Here is a 12,090-nt window from a genome sequence, read left to right as displayed (position 1 = left end):
GAACTGGGGATTGAACTGGGGCCCTTGCAGTTGCCAGGCAAGTGCTTATTCTACTGAGTTATCTCCCATCTTTCTTTCTCCATCAATTGTGAAAGATAGTTTTGCAGGACTTATTAGCCTGGGTTGAAAGCTGTTTACTTTTAGTGCTTGAAACACTTTACTGTAAGCAGTTCTGACCTTTGCAATTTTTGTTGCTTTTAAAATTGTCTTTTGGGAGCTGGGGAGATGGATCAGTAGAATAAGCGTTTCCCTGGTAAGCGCAAGGGTTTGAGATCAATCCCTGGTTCCGCCAAATAAAATAAAATAAAATAAAATAGTCTTTTTATGTGTTAGGAGGAGTTCCTTTTTTTTTTTACTGTAGTTAGTTGGGGTTCTGTAAGATTCACCTGACTTACCTATATTTTGAAGTCTTTCCTCATAATTGGAAAATTTTCTATTATGGTTTCTCCAAAAAAATTTCAAATTCCACGTAAGATGTTTCCTAATTTTTCTTTAACTGCAATTAGTGTTAGGTTATTAAACTTTTGTACTTTGTGCTGTTGCTCTCATCATTGTATCCACACTTCTGTCTTAAACAGATTTCAGGGTTGGATGAAGCTCTTTCTCTAATTTATTCCTCAGAAAAGGCTTAGAGTTACAGAATTCCCTCAGTTCTTGCATACTGAAAGCTGTTTCCTTATAATCTCATACTGTATCTGAAGAACAGCTTGACTAAATATAAAAGCATTGCTCTCATTTTATTCTTTCAAATTTCTTGAAAACATTTCACTTTGTCTGTGTAGTTTGCTCTTAAGCAATCCAATCCAATCCAGACTTTCTTTTCCTCTATAAAAGGACAGGCTTTCCCCCAAGAAGCTTAGAGGATTTTTTGTTTGTTTTTTAGGGCCGGCCAGAGAGCTCAGAGGAGTAAGGCACCTGCTTAGGCAGGTGTAGGGACCAGGCTTTGATCCCTGAGCATGTTGTGCTGGTCCTGCCCCTTGGGCACATTGTTTTGTGTGTGTGGCTGGTGCAGCATGTCGTGCCAGGGATCTAATGGCGGTCCCTGTGCTTTGCCTAAGCTTGCCTAAGCAGGCACTTTAGATCACTAAGCTACCTCGCTGGTCCCAAGGAATTTTTTTTAGATTTTAAATTTTACTAAAATGTTTTTTGGAGTACTGAACTGACTTTTCCAGATGAAGGGGACTCTTTAAATATAGGTTCACGTCTTTAATTTTTGCAAAGATTTCTGTTAGGTGTTAATTCTATTCCATTGTTTTATCTTCTTTACGAGCTCTAGTTGTAGATGCATACACATATATACATGTTGGATCTTTGTTGGGTATGTTCTGTATTCAACAGTTGTTTTGTTACTTTTCTAATACTGATTTTTTTTTTTTTTTTGCAATTTTCATTTCGCATCTCAGTGTCCCTTATTACATTTTCAGTTGAACCTATTGTCCCCTTAGTCTTCATGGACTTAAGTCTTCAACTGCAATAACTTCATTTCAATTTTCTCTTGAGTTTGGACACTTTTATTTCACATCTTCTTGTCTGTTGTGCATTTCTAGTCTAATTTTTACAATTCACAATCTATGAGTCAAGGTATTTTTTGCCCTATTTGCCAGTATTTGTGCAGCTCTAATTTGATTTATTTTAAAAAAAATTTTAAAAATTAGTTTTAAGGAGAATATAAAATAGTAATAAAAAATTAGAAATGATACAGAATTTCACTGAACAAAATAGAAATTCAACAGTATTTGTTGTATTGCATAGTGTCGTCCTCAACTTAGTTGTTCCATTTACCAGATATATGCATGCAAAATTGGAAAAAGTAAAAAAGAAAAAAAGTTACAAGGAATTAAGAAGAGAGAAAGAAGAAAAAAAATGAAAAAAGACCTAAAAAATTGAGCATTAACTGCTCCTTTTTTTTTTTTTTTTTTTTTTTGCTCCTTTCTTAGACCAGCAGAAATTCAAGCCATTCTGCATACATACTCAGCTATATGTTCTTCCCCATTTCCCTTCCTGTCCTTCTCATCTCAGTAACTCCTTCCCTTTGGATAGACTTATTCCCTTTTCACAGTTATCTATTGTACCCTTCAAATTTTATTTACTCTTTCAGGTTCTTACACTAGACAGACAATACAATGTTTGCACATGAAGGTCTGATTTATTTCACTTAAAAGTAAGGTCTCTCATTGCATCCATTTACCAATAAAAACCTCAAATTGATCATTTTTTATAGTCGAGTAATACTCCATTGTGAAAAAAGACCACATCTTTTTTATTCCATTCCTCAGTTGATGGGCATTTGGGTTGTTTCAAAGATTTAGCTATGACAAATTGTGCTGCTATAAACATGGGTGTACATAAATCGCTGTGGTACGATGTTTTCAGTTCTTCTGGAAAAATACTCAGGAAGGGAGTAGCTGGGTTGAATGGGACCTCCAATCCTAGCTTTTTTAGGAATCTCCACATCAATTACCATAGTGGTTGTACTAGTTTGCATGCCCACCAACAGTGGAGGTTTCCTTTTTCCTCATAACCCCTCCAGAACTTGTTATTGGTTGACTTCTTGATTTCTGTTGAATAGTTTCTAATTAAGCACTGGTTTGGGCAGTGTAATTTTTAGTACTTGAAACTGTTTTATCCTCATATGCTTTTCTTCATAAAGAGTTTTTTGTTAATGGATGTTGACTATTACTTTCTGATTATTTCAAAGTAGGATATATTTTCCTAGACCAGCAAAAACAAGTTCTATTTGGGCAGGAAACTTGGGCTATAGTTGGTACTGAAATGTGGTTTCTTGAACAGATGGGCCTCTTTGGGATGGCATAAAAAGATGAGAATTTAAATTTTACAATCCTTTTTGGCTCTGCATAGCCTTAAATTACAGACTTTCTTTCTTTTCTCCCCCCTCTTCATAAAGGTCATTTTTTTCCCCCAGGACTGCTACCTGTATGTCTTTTCACTATCAATTTGGATTGTCCTTTTTGATTTTCCAGTAGCATATACTCTAACCTACGAGGTCTTGGCTTTGTTTTTTTATTTATTATTCTGGGGTGAGACTCCCTTTCTAGGGATCATTTTAGCTGTGATAGACTTCCACTGCACTCTCTTTTTTTAACACAGTTTTAAAAAATGTACATAAATTCTTCATTCTACTATGAGGCTGATTTTGCTGACTTAAAATCTTTATATTCCTAATAAGATATAATTAAACATTTGGGAATTTTTAAAACACTTTTAGTTACACATATATTTTTTCTCTTAGCTATATTTAGACATGAATTATGTCTAAATACAATGATTATGTAACTAACTATATATGCTGATACCTGTGAACTAAGCACCTGCACTGAATATAGCAATGTGTAATACTAGGGCCATGCTTGGAATGCCTGTCATTCTGGTCTTCTAAAAGCATACTGCTTCTAATGTCGTATCAATTACTGCTGTACTCTCTCTCAAGTAAATGTTAAAAAAAATACATAATCATAATACATAAATGATTTGATTGGATTTCCTTTTTGATCTTAAGGTTTCTAGAGAGTTTTGTGGAAGATTTGATTGATATGGTCCTTATTAATCCTGGGAATTTACTATACGTCTTAAGAAGCTCTTTAAGATACTTCTAGGCAGAGGCAAAACCATACATTTATATACACAAGATGTTTAAGACAATGATCCTGAGAATCTCCATCAGGGTTTTGAAACTAGCAGTTAATTGGTAGGATTTTCACCCTAACTAACTATACATGCTGATACCTGTGAACTAAGCACCTGCACTGAATATAGCAATGTGTAATACTAGGGCCATGCTTGGAATGCCTGTCATTCTGGTCTTCTAAAAGCATACTGCTTCTAATGTCATATCAATTACTGCTGTACTCTCTCTCAAGTAAATGTTTAAAAAAAAAGAAAAAAAAAGTAATAAAGAAAAACAAGAGACAAGAAAAAAATGTCATAGGACTGTCCTGCTACAATGTTGTATACGGTTATATTTCTAAATTTCTGTGTCAAAATTTGTAACTGTTTATTTCTATTTTTTTCTTTTTAATTTTTTTTCATATTCTGTAGGGAATTTAAAGTTTAGCATATCAACCATTGATGGAAAATACCTGTTCCATTTTATGTCTAAGATGTTTGATATTCAGACAGATACTGATGCTAAATTCAACAGCCTACGTTTTAGGGTAATAATGTCATTAAGCTTCTCTTCTGGAGGGTTAACAACTTAAGTATGCAGACCAAAACATTAGAGAAAAAGAAGGGCTACAAGGATAGCCAACACTGTGGCCCTAGCCCTTCAAGGTTAGTGAGGACTCAGGACGAAAGAGAACCTTTACTGTAACATCCTGTAACTCAGTGGTGTCCCAAATTTTCTGATCAAGGAGATTATGAGGCCACAGAGGAAAGTGATCAATGATGTAGAGTCTGCCTAAGGAGAGTCACATGGACAGAAAACATTCTCTCAGGCTTTCACAGAGAGCAAATTGGTCAAGCAATGGCTGTGACTCACCCACATGGCTGATACTGACAAAAGATCTACAAACTGCTGTACAGGGTTTCAGGGTAAATCCCGAGGGGATTTGACTGACCTTGTCAGATACAAAAGTTACATTTCTTGGTATACAGGTCTTGCTTTATCTTGGTCTTAACCATCCAGCAGAAAAATATACAAGCAAGGTATAAAAAGTAAAGCCGTATTAATATGCTGAGCTGTAAAAGGCTCAAGTCAACAACTTCTGACATTGGCAGTCCTGCGGATAACCCACTACTATTATAGACTAATGGACTATATTGGATTACTTTGCTGAATTCATGCACCTACAATATATGAATGGCAATGGAATATCCATCTCTGACAAACTAAACAAAAAAGGGGGATATAAATGAAGGACCATTTTGTAGTGAAAAGAATATATGTATCTGTATATACAAAACAGCATAGATATACAGCTACTTTCTCTTAGTTCAATGAGAAGAAAGTTTTGAACTAATAGTGTTTTAGACAAGATATCATGTCTGTATCTTGTACTATGGATAACTACTATGATGACAACAATATACAATGTATTAATCATTGTAACTGTCCTACTAACCTGTTTTGAAACTGTCTCATAATCTCAATAAAATTAATATAAAAATATGCTTCTAAATAGTAATTTATAGAGCAGCATGAGAATAATATAGTACTATGTAGTAGTAAAAATGAATGAGGAATATATTTTGTGAAATTCGGTTTAGGACATATGAAATAAGTGAAAAAACCATGTAAGTATACCACCTTTTACATAAGAATTACAGGCAAATCTATGTTGAAACACATAAAAGACAAATTCTCAATACCTACATATGGTTTTGTTTGTATTTTTTAAAAATGGAAAGATAAACAATTAAAAGAAAGTGGTGGGCTGCAGAGAGCTCAGTGGTCTAAGTGACTTCCTGGCAAGTGAAGGAGTTGGGTTTGATCCCTGGTACTGCATACCATGCCAGCTCTGGAACCCTGGGGTGTTGTGCCAGCCACTAAAACTGGGCATGGTAGCACACACCTATAAGCCCAGTGCTGGGGAGGCTGAGACAGGAGGATCGCTATGAGTCCAAGGTGCATAGCGAGACCCTGTACCAAACAAAAGATTTTTAAAAATTAAAATAAAAAGGGGCTACTTATGGAAGAAGGAAAAAAATAGGATGTGTGGGAGGCACAATAACTCCAGGCCTCCAAGCCTACTGCACGTGGGTTTCCGGGTTCCTCCTCCCCTACCTCTGCTGAGCTAGGTTCCTAGTTCTTACCCCACCTATTTCCCTTAAGTCTCCTGCTATGCCCAGGAGGTGGGACTTCCTGTCATAGCCTGGTTGCTTAGTTACTCGTGCCTTTTACACGTGACGTCATTTCCCTATGCCTCCACTATATATACCCAGCACCTCTCCTAAATAAACGAGACTTGATCAGAATCCTGTCTTGTCTTCATTTCTCATGTCTCCTGTCCTTTGTCCCCTCTTCAATTCCCCGCTCCTCCCCCAGGTGACCTTCGTTGACTGACCAACTGGTTCGGGACAGGATGAACAGTATTTCTCTGAATATAAGGACTCTGCTTTATAAACCTCCCTTTTTGGGTAATAATTTGGGATTGAATCCAGGGCTTCATGCATGTTAGACAAGTGTTGTACTACTGAACAACTTTCCAGGCCCTATTTTACATATTTATATGAACAAATTAATTTTGAAAAAACAAGATTCCAAAATACAAAAGCAAGTACCAGAGTGGCAGAATTACTCAGGAAGAAACTAATCCATATGATTTTTATAATACATTTTCTGTCTGTACTTCCCTAAAGAATAAGAAAAAGAGGCAAATAACTTAAATACTAACTGTGTTCATAATGGTGGTAGTATTGGTCAACAGTCTGAAATGCTGTATGTGTATTGTAGAATAAAGCAAGTAAATTATTGTGTTGATATGGAAATTATAGTTCTGTTGTAGTATAAAGAAGGCAGAAGTTTATGATGATAGAGAAGAACTAAAAACATCCTTGGTCTGAATTTTAGTGGGAAGTATTAGTAAGAACCAACCAACCAAATAAACAAAGAAGGTATGTGTCTCCCTATACCAAAATGACTGAGCATACTCCAGTGCTCACATTATGGTCTCTAAATACCATTTCCCACTAAAAGGAGCCAAGGCTACTAGAATAGATATGTGACTCCATGTTGAGGCAGGAAATATATAAGATGAGGTTGGACTCTTTTGGTATTTCAGAAGTCCAAGACAGCTACCAGATAATACTAATGTATGTAAAAGTGTCAGGGCACACATGTATAAATATCGCATTATTTCTCTGGTGTGATAAACTGAAAATGTAAATAAGAACAAAAATATATACTAGATATTGTGATACAGGAATAAACTACTAAAAAGAGAAGGGAAATAGGGAGAGGAAGGCAAAAGGAAGGCAGGTAAAGAAAAATGAGAAAAGAAGGTGATGGGTCTGTGTCCGTGCAGCAGCCTACCGGGCTGTCATGGTGGTGAGTCAGCACAGAGGCACAGGGATCCCAGACCAAAACAGAATGAGCCACTCCCAGATTGTCTTCCGATCCCTCTCCTGGGGTTAACTGGGAACTTCTTTTCTTTAAATTTTAGTACATGACAACCCTCCCCAGTCAGTGCCTGTTGCCTGATTGTACCACCCATGTGAACTCTGCCCTTAGCCTAATCCAATAGAAGCTCCAACCTCTGTCTCCACCTTCAGGGTTTCTGGCTTCTCTTTGGCCATACTTCCACACCCGAAATAAAGGATTTCTTTGTTTTTCACCTGCTTCTCTTTCACACCAGAGTAAGGAACCTTACAGAACGATAAAATGAAAACTGAGCTTTGTGCATAGGGAGAAGTGGGTTTGAAAAGAAGGGATGCAAATGGCGGGGGGGGGGGGAATCAAGATATATCATGTACAGTTACAAATTCCCTATAATGAATGTGGTCATTATATATACCTAAATTATACCAATAAACTTTAAAAAAATAAAAGTCATGAGACAACACGATGAGGCTCCTACATGCTAAAGATGGGACAATTCTAACATCAGTATAGACAATTTGTGTGATAGATTGAATCTCTAAGTTTATGACACTAAAAATCATTCCTAAATTTTTGCAAGATGTTACTAAAGCAATTCATTATTTTGAAAATGGGTAAATAAAAGAATTATATATAAGCCATGTCTCCAAGTGTCAATGAAAGTTTATTTTTTTAAAGTTAACTTTTTTTGAGGGGGGAGAATAGTGCTTAGGGATCAAACAGGGCCTCATGCATGCCAGACAAGTACTATACCACTAAACTACATCTCAGATCCTAAAACATCCTGAATGTACCATGTCTTAGGATAACCCAAGTTGATAAAATTTGGTTTTACTAAATGTATTCAATTTATTTTATGTAGAAGGAATAGCATGATTAAAAATTCTGATTTAGCAATCATAATAAATTGATGGATCTAAATCAGCACCTGAGCCAGGTATGCTGGCACCATGCCTATAACCTTAGCACTCAGTAGGCTAAGGCAGGATTGCTGTGAGTTCAAGATAAGTTTGGGCTATATAGTGAGTTCAGGGCTAGCTTGAACTGCATAAACAGATCCTGCCTCAAAACAAAGTCAGTAGCCAAGAGTTGTGGTATATATCTGTACTCCTAGTACTCTGTTTAGCCGAGGCAGGAGGATTGCCAAGTTTGAGCACAGCCTTGAATGTCATTTAGGGAGACCCAATCTCCAAATAAAAATACAACTCAGTGCAAAAGCTCTGTGTTCAATCATTAGTATTGTAAAAATCAATAAGTTAATCCACCCATCTATTCATCCATCAATCAGGGATTGCAAGCTCTGGTTGTCAGTTGTTTTTGTATGTAAAGTTTTATTGGAATATAGTCCTGCTGCCCTCCTGGCCAAGATGCCTGACATGGAGGATGATTTCATGTGTGATGATGAGGACTATGACCTGGGAGACTCTGAAGACAGTAAACCTTGAGCCAAGTGTGGATGTGGAAACTCAGTATTATAATTCCAAAGAATTAAAAGATGACCACAGGCAGCTTCAAGCAGCTTCCAAAAGGTTCTGGAACTTGAAGGTGAAAAGGAGAATAGGATTAAAGCACTAAAACATCAGATTAAGACTGATTTCAAGTTAATAAACTTTCTGGAAGTGATGAGTAGATATAAACAACTTTTGATCTATATTTGGAGTTACAAGAAATTATTCTGAAAAATCCATTAATTCTATTCTTGATTATATCTCCACTTCTAAACAGATGGATTTACTGCAGGAATTCTATGGAATAATGCTGGAAGCTTTGAAAGATGCTAAGAATGATAATCTGTGGTTTAAGACAAACACAAAGCTTGGAAAATTATATTTAGAATGAGAGGAATATGGAAAGCTTCAAAAAATTTATGCCAGTTACATCAGTTCTGTCAGACTGATGATGGAGAAGATTACCTGAGAAAATGTACACAATTATTAGAAATATTTGCCTTGGAAATTCAAATGTATATGGTACAGAAAAATAACCAGAAACTGAAAGCACTCCATGAACAGTCGCTTCATATCAAGTCTGCCATCACACACCTGCTGGTCATGGGCATCATCAGAGAATGTGGTGGTAAGATGCACTTGAGAGAAGGTGAATTTGTTTTTTATTTTTGTTTTTGATTCATATTTTAGGGAAGGGTCTACAGGGTGTTCAGGATCTCATTGCTAGATTGGACTTGTAGTGATCTTCCTGTTTACAGCCTCCCAAGAGCTGGGATTATAGGCATGTGCCACCATGCCTAGTCTCAACTGCTGCCTCAGCGCGCCCCGGGAGTGGGGCTGTCAAGGCAGGCCCCCAGAAGAAAGCCCTGGCCCTGCCCCTGGAAGTGTTGAGCTGGCCACCGAGACTGGACATGGTGATGCACGCCTGTAATTCCAGCACTAGGGAGGCTAAAAACAAGAGGATCACCACAAGTCTGAGCTGTGTACTGAGACCCTGTACCAAACATGTTAAGAAAAAGTACTTGGTACTAGCAAACATGCTGATGAAATCAGGGATAAATCCATTTGACTCACAGGTGGCTAAATTTAACAAAAATGATCCAGAAATTCTAGCAATGACAAATTTAGCAAGTGCCTATCAAAATAATGAATCACTGAAGTAAAAAAAGATTCTGAAAACAAATCACAGCAACATCATAGATGATCCTTTCATAACAGAACACATTCAAGAGCTTTTATGAAACATCAGAACACAAGTACTTATAAATTAAGACTTACACAAGAACACATATTCCTTTTATTTCTAAAGACTTAAACATAGATATAGCTGATATGGAAAGCTTGCTGATGCAGTGCGTACTGGATAATGCTATCCATGGCCAAAATGATCAAGTCAACCAGCTCCTTGAACTGGATCATCAGAAGAGAGGTCGTGTCCACTACACTGCACTAGATAAATGGACCAACCAACTAAATTCTCTCAACCAGGCTGTAGTCGGCAAACTGGCCTAACAGAGCAAGTTCATATAGACCTAAGTGCAGAGTTGTAAACCTTAAGAGAACTGAGAATAGCAAACTACTGTTGGTTGATATGTCCTGAAAATTAGTGTGTGTTAGAAGTACTTTTTTGATCAACTAGTTTGTGTTTTGCTGCTACATTTAATCCCAAGAAAAGCAGTTTTAATCTCTAGAAGAAAACCAAAATATCATAGGATTTATGATACATTGACATCTTGCCACAAATATACAACATCATAGTAATTTGTGATGGGCAACATGACTAGAGAAGACTTTGGCATGATTTTAAAAACATTGATATGCCACTGTTGGTTAAATTTAAATATGTTTTACCTGAAGAAATTCTCTCACAAATAACCTGTAATTACTTGAAACATATACTCTTTTCAACACTTCCTTTTCTCACATATAAATGAAAATGTTTGCTGCATTTTGTAAAATGTCAATTCTCCAGAAATGTGTCCATATATTTCTTTACCTGCAGTGTAGTAAAGCTTTAGATGAAACCCCATACTATAGTGGCATCCTTCACTTAGGTTTCAAACAGCAAAATAAAATATAGATAAATATAGATAGATAGATAGATAGATAGATAGATAGATAGATAGATAGATATTCCTGCTCATTCACAGATGTATTATCTATGGCTGCTTTCACATTAGAAAGACAAAGTTGAGTGGATAGTTGTTACAAAGAATATATGGTCTGCAAGCCTAAAATATTTGCTGTTTGAAGCATTAAGAAAATACGTTGGCCCTCAACTGAGGTCATAAGCACCAATGGCTAATGCAGTATAAAACAAGGCACAAACATAGTCTATATCTGAGCAAATCTCTAGATCTAATTACCAATGTTTAGTAAGCACAGAAGACAAAAATGATATGATCAAATGAAAGAATGAACAAAATACACTTGTGAGAAATTTTAAAGCAAAGGTTTTCAACAAATAAAACAGGAAATGACAGAGAAGGAAGGAGGTCCTATAGATTATCAACCAACTGTTGACCTTAGATCCTGGATCAAAGAAACTACTGCGGGGTTTGTAGGTGGAGTAGGTTAATGAAGAAAACAAGGGAGAGAAAATAAGGGAGGCAGGCAGGGAGGAGGAAAGAAGGCAGTCAAATTAGGGAAAATTTAGACAAAAATCAAATATATATGAAGAAATTGCAGTTAATTTATATGTGATAAACCAAGAGTGGTAGTACAATCCTGTAATCTCAGCATTTGGAAGGCTGAGGTAGGAGGATCACTGAGTTCAGGGCCATCCTAGGCTACACAGTGAGTTCAAGGCCAGACTGAACTGCACAGTGAGACCCTGTGTCAACCCTCCCCCCAAAATTACATGGGATAAAGGCACTAAAGTTATTTTTAAAATCTTACTAAACAGTATCATGTATCATGATGACATGATACTATCTTTGGGCAAGTAGTCAGGAAGAAGCAGGACAGAAAGTATATACAAGTATACAGATGAAACAAAACTGTGTTCATGATTATCAACAATGAAGGTACATGGACATACACTGTGTTCTTTGTATAGAGTTGGAATTCTATATTACAAATAATTTTTTTAAATGGAAGAACATATTAAACAAGTATCTAGGGTGTGCTTTCAAATAATATATATTCCCTAACCTCAGTCTAGCTCAGGTTCTTCAGTGGACCGTGGCCCAAAGTCCATAACCCATCTTTGTCTATCTGTATCTTATTAAGACTCACACCAATGATTGGCAGTAACTGACTAGATGGGATGAATCTCTCAGGTATTTTGAAAAAATATCAAGAAAAAATGCCAAGAAACAAAAAGGGTGAATCTAATTTGGAAATAGAAAAAAATCTAGCGGGGTTAATAGTTTAAACAAAATAACAGAGTCAAAATGAGAAAATTCCAAGGACAAAGTGAGAATCTAGGGGAGGGGGAAGAGGTAAGAGACTCTTACAACAGTCATCCCTTTTACTGGGAGTTTTCTCTCAGCCTTGTCATCATTATTGGATTTAGGGAAACCTCTGTGGGGTGGGGTGTGTATTTGTGTGTGTGTGTGTGTGTGTGTGTGTGTGTGTGTGTGT

At 36.6% G+C, this 12,090-nt stretch overlaps 1 protein-coding gene and 1 pseudogene across 10 annotated transcripts in view; one reads left to right on the top strand and one right to left on the bottom strand.

Moving 5' to 3' along the window:
- Scmh1 (Scm polycomb group protein homolog 1) overlaps window positions 1-12,090 on the bottom strand; it is a 178,450-nt gene that overhangs the window by 110,747 nt on the left and 55,613 nt on the right. The window lies entirely within an intron of this gene.
- Window positions 8,425-10,017, top strand: LOC105740947 (annotated as a pseudogene).

This window comes from Octodon degus, unplaced genomic scaffold (genome assembly GCF_000260255.1).
Source record: "Octodon degus isolate 3935 unplaced genomic scaffold, OctDeg1.0 scaffold00245, whole genome shotgun sequence".
NCBI classification, from domain to species: Eukaryota; Metazoa; Chordata; class Mammalia; order Rodentia; family Octodontidae; genus Octodon; species Octodon degus.
The sequence above is the reverse complement of the archived record's forward strand: the minus strand, read 5'-3'. Positions and strand labels throughout refer to the sequence as shown.